Source organism: Lontra canadensis, unplaced genomic scaffold (assembly GCF_010015895.1).
Source record: "Lontra canadensis isolate GAN:19392208 unplaced genomic scaffold, GSC_riverotter_1.0 scaffold18, whole genome shotgun sequence".
NCBI classification, from domain to species: Eukaryota; Metazoa; Chordata; class Mammalia; order Carnivora; family Mustelidae; genus Lontra; species Lontra canadensis.
Genome location: NW_022631012.1, coordinates 17,464,111 through 17,479,281, shown reverse-complemented (window position 1 = coordinate 17,479,281; position 15,171 = coordinate 17,464,111). Strand labels below are relative to the sequence as shown.

Genomic DNA, 15,171 nt, shown 5'->3' with positions numbered 1-15,171 from the left:
CGCTGAGCAAGGAACCCGATGTTCTCACTCAGGGATCATGACCTGAGCCACGGGCAGACACCCAACCAACTGAGCCACCCAGATGTCCCTCAGATGTCATTTTTTAAAAGGTTTTATTTATTTATTTGATAGAGATCACAAGCAGGCAGAGAGGCAGGCAGAGAGAGAAGCAGAAGCAGGCTCTCTGCTGAGCAGAGAGCCTGACGCGGGGCTCGATCCCAGGACCCCGGGATCACAACCCGAGCTGAAGGCAGAGGCCCACCCCACTGAGCCACCCAGATGCCCCCTTCAGATGCCATTTTTAACGCAAAAATGGATGAAAAACCTCAATCTAGTTAGCTATGCTCTTGTCTCATCCCAGGAAGAGGGTATAGCAGAAGAGTTTCCAGATGAGATGCGTTGTTCTTTCATGGGAAAGAGGCCCGTGACGCCAATCCACCCAGGGCAGTCGTCACAATCATTAGGTGTTAGTTGAAAGGGTGAATGCAATCAAAGGCTGCAAGACCATATCTTTCCGGCAAACATCCAGGAAAGCGGGATAAAATATCCTCATCGGTCACAAGTTTTGCTGTGCAGTGAGACAGAGTGGGTTCAAACTCTGTGCCACATTTAGTGGATACAATCTTCTCTCTGCCGTGTCTTTCATCCAGACATAGTTTGCCATAAAGCCCCAACAGGCCAGGGAGCTTGGGGCTGATTCTACAATAGACTACGAGCACACGGCAAGCCAGGCAGTTCAGGGTCACCACCGGCGCTCTGCTGACACGTCAGCGCTGCCCAAGCTTGGGACACGCCACTGCGGATTCTTGGGCGCACGCAAGCTAACAGTAAGAACAAGTGCAGACTGCCCACCGGGTACCAGGGACACGTCACACACAGTTTTGAAACAGTCCCATGAACAGCCCTGTGCTCCGAGGCTGAGGTCAATACTGTTATCAGGCCCGTGTTACAGATCAGGAAACCGAGGCCCACGGGGAGGAAGTGGTAACGAACGGCAGGGATTTAACAAACGGGGTCCTACCTGAAGGCACCCAAGCCTGAGCTCTTTTACAACACGCTGCCTTTCTCAGATAATACTCCAGAAAATGCCAGTAACCTCACGAACTCGGCTCAGTCACCTAAAGGAGGTGAGGATAAAGAAGTCTAGAAAGGATGAATTCATTTCCTTTTATTGGCATCCAAGGTGGCTAGAGCCTATGAACGACGGACTTCTCAACAAGGTCAGCGTCTCTGCTTTCCTCCCTAGCCGGGAGTGTACAAGCTTAAATGTTTGCTTATTTCCTACTTATGGGCCAACAAATTCTCCATGGGGCTGAAAGAAGCTTGTTGCTGCTCCCACCACTCCGGATCCCCAAGCCAGGTTTCTTTAACCTTCCAAATATTGTACCATTTGCCAGATAGGCCACTGCAACTGAACTGGTCCATCCATGTGTCACCAATGTTCACGTGTGTCAAACAGGCTGTTGTCCTATGTAAAGGAAACCTGTGTCCCCACAGCACAAGCCATTGTCAGAAGGGAACTAGATTTCCAAGTTGATCTAGACACTCATAAAGCAGATCAAGCGAAGTCAGATGATGTTACAGCTTAGACTTAAGGCCACCATATGTGTGTACCTTTTCGCAGAGATGGTCTTTCTTAAACACAGGGAATTCGGCCAGTACCTCTTCAACCACAGCAGACTACTGCACTGAGAAGGTAGAGCCGAAAGAGCATCGTGTCAGACCTCGAAATTTACATATGCTACTCCTCTCTTCAGACCACTTCCCTGTGTGAAGAAAGACCTCGAAAATCAACAACAACAAATAAAATGGGAAGCACATCAGCACCAAATTTGCATTCATATGACATCTTAGCATTTTCATGCGCTATGACAGCATATGGTGCCAGGCATTGGGAGGCAGTTCTGAACAAGACAAACGCAGCCCCTGCTTTTTCTGGCAGAGCTTCTATTTGAGAGAGAGGGAGAAATACTAAATAACAAATACAAAATGAATTCTTTGGTTACTATTATGAAAAAGGAAAAAGGAAAGGAAAAAGAGAAGGTCTTAAGAGAATGGGTGAGTTGCTGACAGGACCCAGGCCAGAGAATAAGAGATATCACCCTCAAGGAATTAATGTGGGAATTAAGCTCTGAAGGTTGGGGAAGGAGAGGAGGGAAGAGAAGAGAGAGAACATTCCAGATGGAAGAGCTGTACAGAGGCCCTGGGGTGGGAAGCAGAGTGGCACTTTCAAGGGCTAAAGGAAGACCACTGTGACTAGAGCAGAGGGTTAAGGGAGAGATGAGGCCAGTGAAGGAGTAAAGACTAGAAATTTCAAGCATCAGTGTAGAGTGAGAGAAAGGGAAACTCTTCTCCATAAGATCTCCTTCTCAGGGGCGCCTGGGTGGCTCAGTGGGTTAAAGCCTCTGCCTTCTGCTCAGGTCATGATCCCAGGGTGCTGGGATCGAGCCCCGCATCGGGCTCTCTGCTCAGCAGGGAGTCTGCTTCCCGCTCTCTCTCTCTCTGCCTGCCTCTCTGCCTACTTGTGATCTCTGTCTGTCAAATAAATAAATAAAATCTTAAAAAAAAAAAAAAAAGATCTCCTTCTGAAAGCCAGTGGGGCTCACAGTGGTCAACATTCAAAGTTACTGATTCAGCGAGGATGCTTGTGGGTATAACTATGCTTTGTGGATGCTAAACGGATGAACCACACAACATCAGAGACAAGGCTCAACTACAGTAGCTTACTCCCCAAGCTCACAAAATGAATAAGGCATGGGAATAAGATGCAGAGCATAGGGAATACAGTCAGTGATACCGTGACAATACTGTATGGTGACGGATGGTAGCTACAGTTTGAGCAGAGCACAATGCAGAGAAGCTGAATCACTATGGGGCACATCTAAAACTAATATAACATTGTGTATCAACTTAAATAAAAAATTTTAATTAAGATACTTAAATTAAAAAATTAAAACTAAAAAAAAAAAAAAAAGAATAACCCCCACACACACACCCAGCAGAAAAGAGTAAAGCAAAGCACAGAGACATGATTCTTAGATGACGATACTAATTGGCAATGGAAAAAATCAGGAGCCCGTCTTCCATCCATCTTTATGCTGAAGCGAAAAACACAAAACAGAATCAAGGTCAGCACATCAGGAAGGAACGACCTTTTTCCTGAAAAGCCCATTATGAAATTTCCTTTGTGTTTATGCATTTTGCATGCCTCGAGTCTGACATCACTCGTATGCATTATTTAAGTCCTGCACCGAGGGTCTGTCTGTCTGCTGCAACTTTTACTGGAGGCTTTTTCTTCTGACACTGTGTTCATTCAACAGCAGATGAATGCTTGTCACCTCGTCACTTTGTTTTCCAATCCCCCAAATCTTCCAATGGAAATACGCATTAGTCTGGGTATAAATCAGAGAACATTTTGAAACTCTGTTCAAATATGCGACAAGTGCTAAAAGATCCCTCAGACCTCAAATAAAAGTCGCTGATATGCACATGAAACACATGGTCTTTTTAATTTTAGCTTAGACACTGGTATGCAATCAAATTAAATACAAATAATAAAGGCTATCATCTGTTACCTATTGTGAACTTACCACATGCCAGGCACTAGGAGCGTGTATACACACTCCCTCACTCAGTCCTCAGAGCAACTAGTAACGACAATCCCCATTTCACAAACTAAGAAAACTGAGGGACAGCGAGGCCAAACACCTTGCTCACACATAGCTGAATCCCGGAGCAAAAAACTAGCTGAATTTCAGATTAAGGGTCTGCATGACATCAAAGCTCATCCACACATGGCCCACTATTATACAAGGCCCCCCTGCTCTCAAGTGACAAGAACTACACTTGACATTTTAGAATCCTTAACTGATAGAATTCTCACAGCAATTCTGAGAGGTGCTATTCTCCCTAAGATAGAGGAAGTGAGCTCCGGGAGGTCAGGTGACTTGACCCAGGGCGCACAATCTCAAGGCCAAAGGTGCAGAGGAAGATCTTCCAGAAGCTGGCTCAGTGTCACAGCAGCAACGTTTCTGAAGAATCCCGAGTTCAGCAAGAGTAAATATGGGCATACTTTCTCAGGGTTTTGTACTTCTATCTGGGAAATTATCATTATGCTTTGGAAGATCGTCATGTCCCCAAAAGACCGATATTCTCATCTTAGGTGAATAAGAAAATTCCTTTACTGATATCCACTCAAGCCAAACTATCAGAATTGTGATTCACTGCTTTCATAAACAAGAATAAATTACCCTCATTTTTCTAACAGACCGATACACACAAGCAGATATAATGTGCCAAACACATGAAAGGCATACAGAAATAAGAATAAATGTGTTTTTTTCCTTTCAGTAATTTCCACAACAGAGTTAAAGGACCAGCTATCACAGCATCTCCTTTATTTGACTGACCTGCATCTGGCAGTCTGAAGGATGTATTTCTCCTTATGGGTGAATTTTGTATAAATATCTAAGAATATTATATTTTTACTCACTGATGAATTTTGTTATCCTGTGTCAATGTATTGTTAACAAAAATTAAGGCGGTTTATGTATAATCCCACCTCACTCACTGAATTCATAACAGCTGTTTAATTGCATGGCTAATGGGTTCTGCAGCTATGTTATTTATGATTCCAAATAAAATTATATTGTAAAGCAGGGTGAATTTAAGAATAGATTTTAGAGGGCGCCTGGGTGGCTCAGTTGGTTGAGCGACTGCCTTTGGCTCAGGTCACAATCTCGGAGTCCGGAATCAAGTCCCACATCGGGCTCCCAGCTCCATGGAGAGTCTGCCTCTCCCTCTGACCTTCTTCACTCTCATGCCCTCTCTCACTCTTTCTCTCAAATAAATAAAGAAAATCTTTAAAAAAAAAAAAGATTTTAGTCATGTAACACTCTGAAAATAAAATGAAGCCAATAAAACATATAAAATTATTTTATTTGCATTCGTGTGCTGTTTCTGTCTGTAAAATGAGAACACTGCCTTTTTTCCAATTATGCTATGCATATGACGAAGATAGCAATGAACTCCATAACGTATCCTGAAGATTCTCTGCTAAAAGCGGGTAAGTAGAGACTCCACTATATCCACACAGGGAGCATTTTCAGGATTTATCCTTTACCACCATAGCACATGATGTAGACCCAAATAATCACATCGATTCCCAAACCCTGAAAGAACAGTTCTCCAATTCTATTGTATAATGGAAGCATTTGAGGACTTATATTTAAAATTCAGACTCCATAGAGCAAACAGCAGAAATTCTGATTCAGTAGTTATAGGATGGGTCTTAGAAGGCTGCCCAGCTAATTCTGATATAGCTTGTACTAGAACTCCACATTGCCAACAGGCTCAAAATCTAATTGGAGCATACATTAACATACGTGTATATGTGAATGTCACATTTGATTTTGCAAATGTGCTTATTCAGATGATAAGAAATAGACATGCATCTTCATACCTTTACAGAGTCCCCTACTCTAACAATTCTCATGATGATTATGATCAGTCCATTTTAGAAGAAGGAAAAACGTGAGTATAATAGAAAGACAAGCCAGTGCAGAAAAAAATGAAGACAGAAATGGATGCTAAAATGAGAAAAAAAGGTTTTGTTTATACATAAATCTAGAACAGTAATCCTCAAAATACAGGCCATGGACCAGAACTGGGCCATGAAATTACTGTTAATGATCTGAGATGAGGACAGAAATTGAACATGAGCCTTTAGAAATTTTCACAGTAATTTGCCAGAGTAATTTTAAGTCTGTCCAAGAATAATAATAATAATGATGGTGATGATGAAAATGTGGATTTACATTTTGTAGATCTTGTATTATTATACCACGCTTGCTGCATCCAGGGAGCCCAGAGTTGGCTACAAAGTGGCTTTACCGTCTCAAAGGACAGCAGCCAGAAAGGATTTCTTGAATGAATGTCTACAAGAACATCCTTAACCTCTCATACGAGCTCACTCTGAATCTGTCAGCAGTACACGAGTCTACGCGCTTTCGGGAATCTATCACTTTTTCTTCTTAGCTTGCACCACCTCTTAGAATAAGACTACAGTAAAATTTCCTAAAAAACTACCTTCGATGCATAGAACAGCCCATTTCATTTATAAACGTACGTCTCAAATTTCAGACTCTTGAATTTTAACAGTTGCGGACTCAGTGAAGAACTTCATCTTCATAGTGATACCCCATCTGTGAGTCTTTGCCCCCAAGAATCCATTGTTGCAGACTGCTCTCAAAAAGTAGATCTTTTCATTTCTTTGGTCATCTTAGTATTAGGTCCTTATTAGCTATTTAATGACTTTCATGATATTTGGCAATGACTCCAGTAAAGTATCAGTACGGTACACTTTTATGTACACGGGACACAGACCTCACTTTGCAGTTTTCCTGTCTACTGGTAAACTGATTAATAATTCTCTCCTTTACTGAGACTTGCACTGGAGACGGTAATAATGCTCAATTCTAGACAGAGTCTCACAATTCCAGCTCAAGTCCGTACACTCCTTGGTGGTCCCTACAGTTGTTACTTCTGCCATGTGTGTGTTGCCAAGAATAACTTTTTCTCCTCCAAGTTAAATACTGTGTTTATAAAAGGTGTGGGGCAGAGACTTTGGCAGTACATATCTGTACACACAACAGACAAAGCCACAATAATAGCAATGGCACTCCTGCTTGCCAAGATCTCCAGCCAGAAGAATGAACAAGGAGGATCTTTTTTTTCCATACATAATTGTGTCCCCCTTTTCAAGAGAATAAAGTCAACCTTTAAGTACGTAAGTTCGTTCTGTAATGTTTAAAAGTTATAAGTCATACACTAAACTTATTCATTATGTTTTCTCAACATGTTTTAACAAAATCTAAGACATTTTCTCATCTAGTCGGTTACTTACAGGACTAAGAACTCTCTAACAGCTTGTAAGTACAGTATAGGATAGCCCTGGTTCTGCAGCCCAAATGGATATCTCTTAGCTGTGTGACCTTGCTAAATGAATACCTGTCCTAAACTTCAGTCCTTCGATAAAATGGGGACAATAACAATGCGTGACCAGCACAATTCTGAGAGGAGTGGAAAGATACGTACAGGGAGTAGACAGTGCGTGGCAAAGAGTATTTACTCACTGTCCATAAGTTCTCAGATATTACTGCTGTTATTCTCAACAGAGAAGACTCTAGACCATTGAAATACTTAGAGAATTTTTTAGAATTTTATTTTTGCTACAAAGGCTGACACTAAGTAGGTACTTCCACCAGGAAGACAGCTGGTTAGATGAACTGACCACAGCATCTCCCTAACCTGCGTTATTTGGCGTGATTGAACTGGGCACAAATTCAATTCTTTCGCGAAAATTCAAATAACATCTTTTGAGAAAAAAGAATTACGTTAATGCCTTTTATTGTACTACATACATTTGTCTCATACTACATACATTTGTCTCAGCGATCGCTTTGGGAAAGGTTAAGTGAAGCAGATAAAAGTAAAATCACAAGACATCTTTGTAAAAGGAGATGGCATTCATCCAAAATGCCTTTCCTGGAACAAACTGTAACAACTTGTTTCACTTCCGCCCTTCCCTACCAAGCTATATTTAAAGGTCTGTAAGCATTTCCATCACAGATTGCTGCCATCAGGAATTGTAATTTTACCTTCTAATCTGTTTTAGAGTATATAAATAAATATCTCAATCAAATTCTAAAAAAGCTATTGTTTTTTAAATTTAAAAACTCCCTTCAGTAAAGGATGATAATACAAGGGGAGGGGGGAGAAGAAACACCAGAAAAGTAGGATCATTTTACACATGAAAAAAAAAATTATCTGCCATGGCTTAATAAGCAAAATAAGACACCTGTTCCAGAAATGTGTACCACCTAAGATTATATAAAACCAGTGATCATTGTGTCATGTATGATTTGTAATAATTAGAAATTACCTTATCTAAAAATAAATGTATAGGTACATTGTAGCACAGCCAGTCATATTAGAGAATATTATGTTGCTATCACAGAAGTTTCCAAATAATTTTTAATGACATGGACAATGTTCATGATATAATAAGTGAAAAAGTACACTGCAGAGCTATATGCACAATATGAGTTTAACTGGTTTTAAAAATACATATAATATTTCCCCAACACAAAGCCTCCTTTTTCTCCATGTCCTTGTCAATGCTTGTTTCTGGTCTTTTTGATTTTAGCCATTCTGACAGGTGTATGGTGATCTCTCTTTGTGGTTTTGATTTGCATTTCCCTTACGATGAGTTATGTTGAGCATCTTTTCATGTGTTTGTTGGCCGTCTGTATGTTTTCTTTGAAAAAAAAAATGTCTATTCAGATCTTCTGCCCATTTTTTAATCAAACTGCTTAGTTTTATGGTGTTGAGTTGAATGAAGTTCTTTATATATTTTGGGTATTAGTCCCAAATGGATATATCATCTGCAAACATCTTTTCCCATTCAGGAGGTTGCCTTTTTGTTTTATTGGTGGTTTCCTTCATTGTGCAAAAAGTTTACAGTTTGATGTCGTCCCAAGTTTATTTTTGCTTTTGTTTCCCTTGCCTTAAGAGACATAATCTAGAAAAATGTTGCTATAACCAATGTCAAAGAAATTACTGCCTGTGCTCTCTTCTAGGATTTTTATGGTTTTAGAACTCACATTTAGGTCTATAGCCCATTTTGAGTGTATTTTTATATATGATGTGAGAAAATGGCCCAGTTTCATTCTTTTGCATGTAGCTGTCTAATTTTCACAACATCATTTATTGAAGAGACTGACTTTCCCCCCATTGTATATTCTTGCCTTTTTTGTCACAAATTAATTGACCATATAAGCATGGGTTTATTTCTGGACTCTCGATTCTGTCCCATTGATCTGTGTGTCTGTTTTTATGCCAGTACCATAATGTTTTGATTACTATAGCTTTATAATATATCTTGAAATCTGGGATTGTGATACCCCAGCTTTGTTTTTGTTTCTCAAGATTGCTTTGGCTATTTGGGTTTTTTTGTGATTCCATATAAATTTTAGGATTATTTATTCCGGTTCTATAAAAAATGCTGTTACGGGGCGCCTGGGTGGCTCAGTGGGTTAAAAAATGCTGTTGGTATTTTGATAGGGATTGCACTGAAGCAGTAGATAGCATGAAGTGGTATGGAAATTTTGACAGCTTTTGTGGAACACAATATGGAGGTTCCTCAAAAAATTAAAAACAGAAATATCATATGAGCCAATAATTCCACTACTGGATATCTATCCAAAGAAAATGAAGACACTAATTTAAAAAGATATATGCACCCTTATGTTTATTGTAACATTATTTACAATAGCTAAGATATGGAAGCAATCTAAGTGTCCCTGACAGATGAATGAGTAAGGAAGATGCGGTGTACACACACACACGCACACACATTACACAGCCATGAAAACGATGAGATCTTGCCATTTGTCACAACATGGATTGACCTGGAGGGTATTATTCTAAGTCAAATAAGTCAAACTGAAACAAGATGAATACATATGATTTCATTCATGTGTGGAATCTAAAAAATGAAACAAATGAATAGACAAACACAAAAAAGCAGAATCAGTCCTATAAACACAGAGAACAAATTAATGGTTATTAGAGGGAAGGGGATGAGTTGCTGGGCAAAATGAGTGAAGACATACACACAGGTTTCCAATTAGGGAATGAATAAGTCATGGGGAAAAAAAGCGCAGGACAGGGAATAAAGTCAATGAGCCTGTAACAGCGCTGTACGGTGACATGCAAACAGATGGTAGCTACACTTGCTCATGCAAACAGATGGTAGCTACACTTGCTCTGAGCATAGCCCGACATCTAGAGAAGTTGAATGACTGTGATGTATACCTGAGACCAATGTGATATTGTTTGTCAACTCTACTCAAAAATTTTTTTCAAAACACACATATTATTTATGAAAATAAAGTTGTAAAAGGAACATACTAAAATGTTTATAGTAATTACTGCTTGGCAGAAGACCTAAGTGTTTCTTACATTGTTCCATATTTTCCAATTTGTCTTTAATGAACTTGTCCTACTTTAATAACAAGAAGAAAGAGGCTTCAATCTGGTTTTAGTGTGACAGAAAATACAGAAACAGAAACAGTAATACAGGAAAAAATTAAGTTTGGCATCTTTCTCTTATCTTTCTGTATATTCTATGTTCTCCTTTCCAATCTATATCTAATAATAAACTATTCTGACATTGGAAAATATTGTTTGTATTAAAGTAATGTTCAAAAATTTTTATTTGTCAAATGGAGCTGCCAAAAAGAGTGACCTTGTAGCTAACCACATATTATCAACAACCCATTTCTCAAGATGCTAAAAATCATAAGGATCATTCATCATAAGGACACCTCTAGGGGACAAAACACAGACTCAAGATACATCTGATAAAGGAACAATAAGAAAAAAAATTGAAGCAAAAGGTGCCACATGAAAAGTAGTTTGAATCTGAGTTTAAAATAATATTTAAAACTTCAAGTACTCAGTAGTCATCAACCCAAAGAGACCTGTTCTAAAATCTGAGGGCTTTGAAGGGGCGGCTGGTAGGAGGTTGGGGGAGTCAGGTGGTGGGTATTAAGGAGGGCACGTATTGCATGGAGCACTGGGTGTGGTGCAAAAACAATGAATTCTGTTACACTGAAAAGAAATTTTAAAAAATTTTAAAAATTTTAAAAAAATAAAATAATTTATGATATCAAAAAACTAAACATATATAAAGTTAGTATGCCAATTTTATCTCAATTTTTAAAAAGAGAAAAAAAACCCTTTCTGTGTCTTTATATATCAGCTACTATGCAAAGTACTTTCGCATATCCTCTTTTAAAAACCATGTCCTCTTACTTCAATGTTAAAAAATTTGGTCGAGGGGTGCCTGGGTGGTTCAGTTGGTTAAGTCTCCAATTAGATTTCCTCTTGGGTTCTGATCTCAGGGTCATGGGATCGAGCCCCACATGGGTCTCCCCACTGGGTTAGGAGTCTGTCTGGAATTCTCTCTCCCTCTCCCTTTGTCCCCGCACCAACCACCCCACTCTCATATGCTCTGTCTCTGTAAGTAAATAAGTACATAAATAAAATCTTAAAAGAAGACTGGTCCACTGGAAATACTGTCATATATAATTCCCAATATCAGTCTATATTCTTTGAGGATAATAACCATATCTTACTAATCTTCATACTACTAATAATCATCCAATTTTGAGGAATCTCAATACATGTTTTTGATTAAATAAATAAGAACTGACTCTTTATCCTAGTTTTTATTTCCACAAACTTTGCCTTAAATATCATAAGTGTGATGCACTTCATAACTTACTGTTATCCAAATTTACATATTCAGGAGCGACTGCTAAAACAAAAATTTGAAGACATACTATGAGTAGAAACGACCCAAAGCCACATCTAAGCAACACTGTTATACTAAGGAGTAAAAAAAGAAGAATTTGATAGCAAAATATAAATTAAAATAACTTTTCATTCCTTAGGGAAAAAAAACAGAAAAGAGTCACAGACTTTATAAAACAGACTGCTCTGACGATGTTCACATTTCATTAGCAGGCCAAGGAAGTTGTAACAACACTAATCTCTAAATCAAAAAGAAACCAAAGTAGTTGAAGCTATGTTCTAGTTAGTGTGAAGGAAAAGTGGCTTAGACTTTTAGTGATAAATCAATGAGTAAATTCTAAAAATCCTGAAGAGTGACAAAAAGAGTTTTAAATGTAAGCTAAAAGGCAAATTATATTATGGTTCCTTTTAATTCTTTATCTGCTTAAGGTTTTCTACTATGAAGACTTATAGTCTTAATATAAAGTACCAAAATTTACCTGGGTCCAGACTGCTTTCTGAAATGGCTATTCTGAAATGGACTCAGAATAATTAATGTAGGAATGAAGCAAAGCTTCCATTTTACAAAATGATCATGCAATAACAAATATTATATCTGAAAGGGCTTAGAATAAGCTTTTCTCCCCATTTCTTGCCAGCAGATTAAATCAATACTGCTAAATCAAAAGAAGAAAATGTGGGTCAACTAAACCACTGAATTACAAAGGAAGGAAGGAAGGAAGGAAGGAAGGAAGGAAAGAAGGAAGGAAGGAAGGAAGGAAAAAGGAAAGAAAACCAAGAAGAAGCTTTTCTCTCTTTTGGGGGGACAAGTTTATTCTGATGCATACTCACACAGCATTTTTACAATATTTGAAAACCAGGTTCCATTGCTAATACTGTATTCAGATTACTTTTTCACTCATTACTCTGAGAGTAGCAAAGTCACAAAAGCCTCCTTTTGGGTCATTATTGGGTTGTGAGCCAACGGGACTGTCACAGGTATAGATGTCCATTCAGAGCCACAGCTTAGGAGTTAGATTGCTGAGTTTATATGTGGACCCTGCTATGTCATCTTTTTGTCAACTTGGCCAAGTCATTTACACCGCCATTGTACAGGGCCAAATTAGTATACATACAAAGTGATATAGTATGCCACACACACACACACACACACACACACACACACACACACACATTTGCTTTTATTTATGAAAAAAAAAATGGGGATGATAACAAAGAAGCCACCACAAAGGGTTATCTGCAGAAAATGAGGATTCAGTGTGGAGGTATCACGGATAAAATATGAAACTGTTCTTAAAATACCTTCTTCTATAGTTTTTCCATTGGCCTAAATGGTACAATTTGAGTATTTAAAAAACCACGCAACTCATTAAAACAAATACAAAATTTTTTAAACACGTATTTCATAATATTAAAATATACAGAGCCTCTTGTCAAAAAGAAAAATCTGATGATGAGTGATGCCGAGCATCTTTCCATGTGTCTGTTAGTCACCTGTATGTCTTCTTTGGAAAAACACCTATTCATGCCTTCTGCCCATTTTTAAGTAGATCATTCTCTTTTTTTTTGAAAATACAAATCAAAACTACAATGAGGTATCACCTCACACCTGTCAGAATTGCAAAATCTACAACACAAGAAACAATGGGTACTCGTGAGGATGTGGAGAAAGGGGAACACCCCTGCACTGTTGATGAGAATGCAAACCGGTGCAGCCACTGTAGAAAGCAGTATGGAGGTTCCTCAAAAAGTTAAAAATGGAACTACCCTATGACCCAGCGATTGCACTGCTAGGTATTTACTCAAAGAATACTAAACATGAATTAAAACATGCACCCAATGTTTATAGCAGCCTTATCTACAATAGCCAAATTATGGAAACAGCTCAAATGTCCATCAAATGATGAGTGGATAAAGAAAATGTAGTATATATGTGCAATGGAATATGACTCAGTCATTAAAAATGAGATCTTCCATTTGAAACATGGATGGAGCTAGAGAGGATTATGCTAAGTGAAATAAGTCAGTCAGAGAAAGACAAATACCATAAGATTTCATTCATATGTGGAATTTAAGAAACAAAACAAATGAACATCAGGGGGTAAAAAGAGAGGGGCAAACCAAGAAAGGGACTCAACCATAGAGAACAAATAGATGGTTATCAGAGGGGAGGCTCAGGGGTTGGGTTAAATAGATGATGGGGCTTAAGGAGTGCACTTGTGATGAGCACCAGGTATTGTATGGAATTGTTGAATCACTAAATTGTACACCTGAAACTAGTATTATACTGTAATTTAACTAATTGGAATTTAAATAAAAACTTAACGAAAAAAGAAAAACCCACAGCTAACATCATACTTAATGGTTAAAGACTAGGAACTTTCTCCCTAAGACTAGGAATGAGACAGGGATGCCTGCTTTTGACTCTTCTATAACATTTTCAGAAAATTCTAGTCAGATCAATTAGACAAGAAAGGGAAATAAAAGTTATTGAAATTTAAAAAGAAGTAAAATGGTATTTATAGCTGACACAATCTTATATAGAAAATCCTAAAGAGGGGTGCCTGAGTGGCTCAGTTGGTTGACTGTCAGACTCTTGAGTAGGCTCATGATCTCAGGGCTGTGGAATTGAGCCCCATCTCCAGCTCTGTGCTCAGTGGAAAGTCCACTTCTCTCCCTCTCCTTCTGCCTCTCCTCCCAATCAGGTGCTCTCTAAAGTTAATAAATAAATCTTAAAAAAAAAAAAAGAAAAAAAAAAAGAAAATCCTAAAGAATCCACCAAAAACTATTAGAACTAATAAATGAATTCATGAGAGTTGCAGGAGTGAGATCAAGACTCAAAAATCAGTTGTATTTCTATACACCAGCATTAAGTATCCAAAAGGGGAGTTAAGAAAGCAATTCCACTTACAATAACATCCTTAAAAGAATAAAATATCCAGGAATAAGTTTAACCAAATAAAAAGACTTGTACACAGGAATCTACTAAATATTGTTTAAAGAAATTTAAGGTGACCTAAATAAATGGAAAGACATCTTGTATTCACGAACTGAAGATTTAAGATTTTTAAGATATCAATACTATCCAAAGCAATCTACAGATTTCAATGCAATCACTATCAAAATTCTAATGCCTCCCCCCGCCTTTTTTTTTTGCAGAAATGGAAAATTTGATTTTCAAGTTCATATGAAACTGTAAGGGGACCCAAATAGCCAAAACAATCTTAAAAAAAAAAAAAATGTGGGAAGGTACACATTTCCTGATTGAAAAATTTACTACAAAACTACAGTAATCAAAACAGTGTGGGTACTTATAACAGGATAGATGTACAGAACAAATGAATAGAATCGAAAGTACAGAAATAAACCCATACATCTATGGTCAACTGATTTTCAATAATGGTGCCAAGACCATTCAATAGGGAAAGAATAGTCTCTTTATCAAATGTTTCTGGGATAACTAGATTTCCACATGGAAGAGAATGAAGTCAGACCCCTATCTCACCCATATACAAAAAGTTAACTTAAAAACAGATCAGTGACCTACATGTAAGAATAAATACTATGAAACTCTCAGAAGAAAACATAAAGGTAAATGTTCATGAACTTGAATTCAATGAGGGAATCTCAATTACAGCAATAAAAGCAATGCAACAAAAGAAAAAAACAGCTAAGTTGAACTTGATCAAAATGAAAAACTTTTGCATTTCAAAGCACCATCAAGAAAGTGGAAAAAAAAAGTGGAAAAGAAAGAAAGAAAGAAAGAAAGAAAGAAAGAAAGAAAGAAAGAAA

General features: G+C 38.1%; 1 protein-coding gene across 2 annotated transcripts in view; it reads right to left on the bottom strand.

Annotated features, from left to right (window-relative positions):
- Positions 1 to 15,171, bottom strand: part of HECW2 (HECT, C2 and WW domain containing E3 ubiquitin protein ligase 2) — a 352,056-nt gene that overhangs the window by 154,043 nt on the left and 182,842 nt on the right. The window lies entirely within an intron of this gene.